This window comes from Scyliorhinus torazame, chromosome 29, assembly GCF_047496885.1.
Source record: "Scyliorhinus torazame isolate Kashiwa2021f chromosome 29, sScyTor2.1, whole genome shotgun sequence".
Lineage (NCBI taxonomy): Eukaryota > Metazoa > Chordata > Chondrichthyes > Carcharhiniformes > Scyliorhinidae > Scyliorhinus > Scyliorhinus torazame.
In genome coordinates, this window is record NC_092735.1 from 26,572,871 (window position 1) to 26,579,810 (window position 6,940).

General features: G+C 49.5%; 1 protein-coding gene across 3 annotated transcripts in view; it reads right to left on the bottom strand.

Annotated features, from left to right (window-relative positions):
• Nucleotides 1–2,182, bottom strand: part of LOC140403964 (protein kinase C and casein kinase substrate in neurons protein 3) — a 93,727-nt gene extending 91,545 nt beyond the window's left edge. For 2 of the 3 annotated variants that reach the window (XM_072492259.1, XM_072492261.1), the window contains exon 1: nt 1,932–2,182. The gene's annotated coding sequence lies outside the window, so the exon portion shown is untranslated. The remainder of the gene's footprint in view (nt 1–1,931) is intronic. The other variant, XM_072492258.1, reaches the window with a different exon arrangement.
• Nucleotides 2,183–6,940: the final 4,758 nt, after the last annotated feature.

The following is a 6,940-nucleotide window of genomic DNA, read 5'->3' on the forward strand; positions in this document are numbered from 1 at the left end:
CAGGTTTTTACGACAACTATTTCACGGCCATCATTAGACAGTCATTCCAGATATTTATTGGATTCAAATTCCACCACCAGCAGGGCTGGGATTCAAACTCTGGCCCCCAGAACATTACCCTGGGTTCTCGAGGTTACTAGTCCAGTGACAATACCAATATGCCACCACCTCCCACCTGGAAAGCAGGATTTGACCGGCTAGCTTTTATTCGGCCTGCATGGACATGATGAGCAAGTGGCCTCCATCTGTGCCATATATTTTCAATGTTTCAGCGTCACTGAGGACAGGATTTTCCGTGCGCCTGCGGCATATTTACTGGCGGCTAAGGCAGTCTGCCATGGGAGCAGCAATGTAGCACAGTGGTTAGCACTGTCGCTTCACAGCGTCAGGGACCCGGGTTCGATTCCCGGTTTGGGTCACTGTCTGTGCGGAGTCTCCACACTCTCCCCGTGTCTGTGTGGGTTTCCTCCGGGTTCTCCGGTTTCCTCCCACAAGTCCCGAAAGACGTGCTGTTAGGTGAATTGGACATTCTGAATTCTCCCTCGGTGTACCCGAACAGGCGCCGGATTGTGGCGACCAGGGGCTTTTCACGGTAATTTCATTGCAGTGTTAATGTAAGCCTACTTGTGACGGGGTGGCACGTGGCGCAGTGGTTAGCACTGGGACTACAGCGCTGAGGACCCGGGTTCGAATCCCGGCCCTGGGTCACTGTCTGTGCGGAGTCTGCACATCCTCCCCGTGTGTGCGTGGGTTTCCTCCGGGTGCTCCGGTTTCCTCCCACAGTCCAAAGATGTGCGGGTTAGGTAGATTGGCCGTGATAAATTGCCCTTAGTGTTGGGTGGGGTTACTGGGTTGTGGGGATAGGGTGGAGGTGTTGGCCTTGGGTAGGGTGCTCTTTCCAAGAGCCGGTGCAGACCCGATGGGCCGAATGGCCTCCTTCTGCACTGTAAATTCTATGATGTGCAGGTTAGGTGGGTTGGCCACGCTAAATTGCCCCTTAATTGGAAAAAAAAATAATTGGGTAGTCTAAATGTATTTTTAAAAAGCCTGCTTGTGACATAAAGATTATTATTAATTAAATTCATTGGCTAGTGGTGGACTCATCCAGTCCCGCCGATGCTGATGGAGGTTTGCATGCCTCGCCCCCTCTCCCGCCGGGGAACGCGCCAGGGGGAGGGGGTGGGGGTCACCGCCATTGGCGGGACCGGACGATTCCAGAGCAGGAAGGGCCGGAAAATTTCAGCCCCTGTCTCCACAAGCCGTTAATCAACCAATAAGACTGGGAGCGAGATGATCCACTTGGTGTTGGATTGCTCCCGCAAGGCTCCGGCACAAACGGGATGGGCTGAATGGCCTCCCTCTCAGTCCACAGCATGGTGGATATCCATCAGTACTCAAAGTTCACTTTGGCACAGAGACACAGAGTGAATGTCCCTTTAAGGAACCGTGCCAGTCCTTCGCTGTGGAAAAATAATTTGTTTATTTTCCAACACTCTAAACGCACTCGCCACTGAAAGCTGCTCCAAGATTTATAAATGCTGTACAATTCCTGGGAAAAGAGGAAAGTATTCCCTGCAGACCTGGCTGGCCTCCAGCCTGTAAAAATCTTGACAAAGGCTGTAAGCTGATAGCCGAACCATATGCTAGGCAGAGGCAGCAGAGGAGTTATTGCTAAGTCCCCTTATGCTCAATGCAGTCACAGATAAAATCCATTTATTTATAACTGTGCAGTGAGCTGGTGAGATATGTGCTCACAGACACTGACACACACAAACAGCGAGCGAGAATTCAGTAGAGCCAGTTTTTTTTTTGGGGGGGGGAGACTAGTTTGAAACATTTTTTTTTAAGAAAAGGGATATTTGTCAAAAATCTGGAACTGGCAGTGACAGTAACGATTGCCAGCACACACATAAATATTTACCAAGACTCACCTCAATCTTTCGCCAACTCTCTCCAAAGTTTGCTGCGATTTTGTTTCAACTGATCAATGGGACAAAGCTCTTTCTTTGAAGTTGTGGATAAAAGTGTCTTCTAAATCCTTAGAGCTGCCTTGAGGATCAGAATGCGTGTACCGTTTGATTGACTCTGTCCTGTCGATCTCTCTCTCTATTTCTCTCCTGCTCCCTCTCTCTCTGATTCTTCACGGGGAAACTTGAGGAGTGTCCCCCTTGCATTGAGCATGTGCAGAGTGTTAGTAGTACTGGAAATAAACGTCACTGCCCTTTGAAAGTTTCTGGAGCTGAGAGGGAGGTTACTTTGCAAGGCTGTGGTTCTTTTTTTTTAAATAAAAGAACACACACTCACATCTTCTCTCTCTCTCCTCTTCCGAAGGCACCGGCCCATGCTTAGGGTGCAATTCTCCAGCCCTTTACTTCTCTCCCGAGTGACCCATTTTCTATTTGTGAAATGCCTTGGATTTCCATCCCCATAATCTCTCCCTCCCTCTCATCTTTAAGGCGTTCCCTTAAAACCTACATCTTGGACCAAACTTTGGTCTCTTCGAATTTAGTTTGATTATGCCCTGGGGTGTTTTATTACGTTAATCGGCCTGTGTGAATGCAATTTGTTGTGTGAGACCGGGAGATGCATGGGGGCAGCGTGCTATTTGACTGTGTGGGGCATCACAGCCGAGGTGGTGACCTGGCCTCACCCAGTACGCCTGCTTTCTGATTGGGCAACCCGGACCATTTTCCTCCCTCCCCACCTTGTCACGGAACTCTGAGTGGCGTCACCAGAAATTAGCCCAGCGACTGGGGCAACAGTGGTTCGCACTGCTGCCTCACGCTGCTGAGGACCCGGGTTCAATCCCGACCTCGGCTCACTGTCCGTGTGGAGTTTGCACATTCTCCCCGTGTTTGCGTGGGTCTCACCCCCACAACCCAGAAATGTGCAGGCTAGGTGGATTGGCTGTGCTAAATTGCCCCTTAAATGGGAAAAAAAAATTGGGTACTCTAAATTTATTTTTTTAAATCAGCAACTGTCCTGCTTTTGTGCCCTTGTGTTCATTTGAGAGTTTGTGAAAGGCGCTATAAAAATGCAGGTTTTTTTTCCCCCCTCAGGAGGTGCATTTAGCAAGAGAGTCATTATGACCCTCCCCCCACAGAATTAATGTGCCTTCCTGCAGCTGGGCCGCTGGGCCTGTGATTTTGATCCTGTTTATTTTATAGCTCCTCCCACCGCCCCCTCACAACTTTTATTCACCTCAATAGTCTTTTGAAATAAGGCTGGTCAGGCCAGGTTTTCCTTTTTGTAATCCAAGCTGACTATTCATTACCTCTGTCACTCAAGGTAGTTGGAGGTAATGTTTTGCTCCTGTTAGTTTGCTTGTCTGTAAACAATATACCTCAAAAACACTAATGCATGGATTTCAACAAAACTTGCTACACGGGTCACAACTGATTCGGATGCAGGAAAGATACAGATCCAGTTCCTGGAATCTTTTAAGGGACCTGTTAACATCGAGATGTTGACACAAATTGACGTTTTTTAAGAATGTTGGGGGCTATTTCCAACCCGCACTGGCCATGCAGGAATCGGAGGCGTGGGGGGATGGTTCGGCGAGAATCGGGAAACGCGATTCTCACCAGAGAGATCACTTTTCCAGATTTTTCCCGCCCCTCACTGGCGGCATCTCAAGGACGTGAATCTCATTTTAATTGTGCATGGAGGCGCAGCGGTTATCACTGCTGCCTCACAGCGCCGGGGACCCGGGTTCGATTCCAGCTGATTTGTTATGTTGTAGGTGTAACATAAGCGGCTTCCTTGTGGTGCACTTGACAAAGGAAGGTTCAGACGTGGAGATAACTTCAACACGTTTATTAAACTATTTGCACTTCTGTTACTCGGGTTCGACACTACTGCTAATCCTACTATAGCTACCCAGACTGACTAACCAGTTGCTGCAATCCACGTGGTGGGAGTGATATTGAATCAACCCTGTGTCTCTACTCACTGACTGTCTCCACTGGAAAGAGGCAGATCCTGTGTGTGGTGACCTTTATATATGGGTTGGTGTAATGCCCCCCTGTGGTCGTGTCACCTCTGCGTGTATCGTGAATGTCCATTGGTCATGTCCTATCTAACTGATCTATTGGTTGAGTGTGTGTGAGTGATGTCTCCGGTGCTCCCTCTAGTGTCTAGCTAGCCCACATGTATTTACATTGATGCACATCACCACACCGGCCACGGGTGACTGTCTGTGTGGAGTCTGCACATTCTCCCCGTGTGTGCGTGGGTTTCCTCCGGGTGCTCTGGTTTCCTCCCACAGTCCAAAGATGTGCAGGTCAGGTGGATTGGCCATGCTAAATTGCCCCTTAGTGTCCAAAACTAAAAGGTTAGGTGGGGTTAGGGGTATGCGGCAGGGCCTGGGTGGGGTGCTCTTTCCCAGAGAGTCGGTGCAGACTCGATGGGCCAAATGGCCTCCTTCTGCACTGTAGGGATTCTCTGATTCTATGGGAGCAGATAATGTGGTGGAGGGGAGAGAGTGGCGGCTATATCCCCTCGCTGTTGGTGGGGGGGGGGTGTTCAATGTCGGGGGGGGGTGCCGGTGAGGATTGTCTGGGGGGGGAGGGGGAGGGTGAGGGGGGAGCCTCTGAAAGCTGTGTGATGGGGGCTGAGGTCCGTTAGGCTGCAGTGCTAATCCGGGCGCCCTTTAAAGATGCCGCCCCAATCCCTGTGGTGCCGGACACCGGCTCTATGAGGCTCCACCCCACCAGAGTGATGGCGTAAACCACGGCCATTTGTTTCCTCCAAGAGGCGCAAGACCTGGGGAGAAAACTAGTCTGTGCAACTGCGAGAGAGGCACACCAGCTGACACTTTGCCAAATTCTGTTCAGATTCCGTCTTAATTTAGAATGTTGATGATTGTTTTAGAATGTTCTGGATTGTCTCAGCCACTGTGCTGCCATTTGTGACAGCTGTCATAATGTAAGCAGAGTTTTGAGAGCAGGTTGTTGGATATGGATTGGCCCAAAGCCTCCTGAGTAAGATGGAAGCTCTGAATAAGAAGAGTTATTTTTCAGCTTTGTGGTTGCGGAGCATCAACCAGGCAGGGAAAAATCTAAAGGCAGGACTAAGTCATTGTAATAACGTTGCGTTGACACAGAATGGCGGAGATATACGATGTAATAAGTACCTTCTTCACTCGTTATAGATTTCTAGATGTTCTTCTATTCTCTCCAGCAGTGGTTCCAATATCCTCCCTATCACTGATGTTGGGCGAAAAAGCGAAGGTCGATGGGTGACGTAATAGAGGTCTTTAAAATGTTGAAAGGTTTTGATCGAGTGGCTACCATGGGCGACATGGTAGCACAGTGGTTAGAACTGTTGCTTCACAGCGCCAGAGTCTCAGGTTCGATTCCCAGCTTGGGAATAAGATCCAATAAGATGTGCTGTTCGGTGAATTGGACATTCTGAATTCTCCCTCGGTGTACCTGAACAGGCGCCTGAATGTGGTGACTCGGGGCTTTGCACAGTAACTTCATTGCAGTGTTAATGTAAGCCGACTTGTGACAATAAAGATTATTATTATACAGAGAAAGTTTCTTCCTAATGGGAAAGAGCATAACTAGAGGCCGTCAACGTAAGATAGTGCACCAAAAAACCCAGTCGGTAATCCAGAAGAAACTTCTTTAGCCAGAGAGTGGGGACAGGATGGAACGCGCTACCACAGCGAGTGGTTGAAGTGAATAGTTTAGATAAACTTAAGGGGAAACCAGATGAGGATTTGAGGGAAACGAGGAATTGATGGTAGGTGCGGATGAGGACAAATTGGAGGAGGCTTGAGCGGAGCATAAATGCTGGCATGGGCTGGTTGGGCCGAATGGCCTGTTTCTGTGCCTAATAATCTCCCTACAGACTTCGTCAAGCAGGACGCTTGGCAGATCTGTCTCGCCACACTGACTATCAGACTGAAGTGCGTTTGAATTGAAGTCAATGCAACACTTGATGCTCCACCTAGTGGCCATGTTAATAATCGATGAACATCCTTTCCAAAGGTGACGGGCAGCCTTGGGATAGCTGCAGAACTATAGCACAGTGGCAATTGGGGTTACTTCACTGGACCAGTAACCTTGACTAATGATCCAGAGAATCATTTCACAGAAACTTCATTTCAGTGTTAATGTAAGCCTACCTGTGATGGGGCGGCACGTGGCGCAGTGGTTAGCACTGGGACTACGGCGCTGAGGACCCAGGTTCAAATCCTGGCCCTGGGTCACTGTCCGTGTGGAGTTTGCATATTCTCCCCGTATCTGCGTGGGTTTCATCCCTACATCCCAAAGATGAGCAGGGTACCTACCAGCACGTCTTTTGGGACTTGTGGGAGGAAACCCACACAGAAACCATGGTAGCCCAGTACTTAGCACGTTGCTTCACAGCTCCAGGGTCCCAGGTTCGATTCCTGCTTGGATCACTGTCTGTGCGGAGTCTGCAGGTTCTCCCCGTGTCTGCGTGGGTTCCCTCCGTTTCCTCTGGTTTCCTACCACAAGTCCCGAAAGACATGCTTCATAGAATTTACAGAGCAGAAGGAGGCCATTCGGCCCATCGAGTCTGCACCGGCTCTTGGAAAGAGCACCCTACCCAAGGTCAACACCTCTACCCCATCCCCATAACCCAGTAATCCCACCCAACACAAAGGGCAATTTTGGACACTAAGGGCAATTTAGCATGGCCAATCCACCTAACCTGCACATCTTTGGACTGTGGGAGGAAACCGGAGCACCCGGAGGAAACCCACGCACACATGCTTGTTAGGTGAATTAAAAAAATTAAAAAATTTAGAGTACCTAATTCATTTTTTTTCCAACTAAGGGGCAATTTAGCATGGCCCATCCACCTAGCCTGCACATCTTTTGGGTTGTGGGGGCGAAACACACACAAACACGGGGAGAATGTGCAAACTCCACAAGGCAGTGACCCAGAGCCGGGATCGAACCTGGGA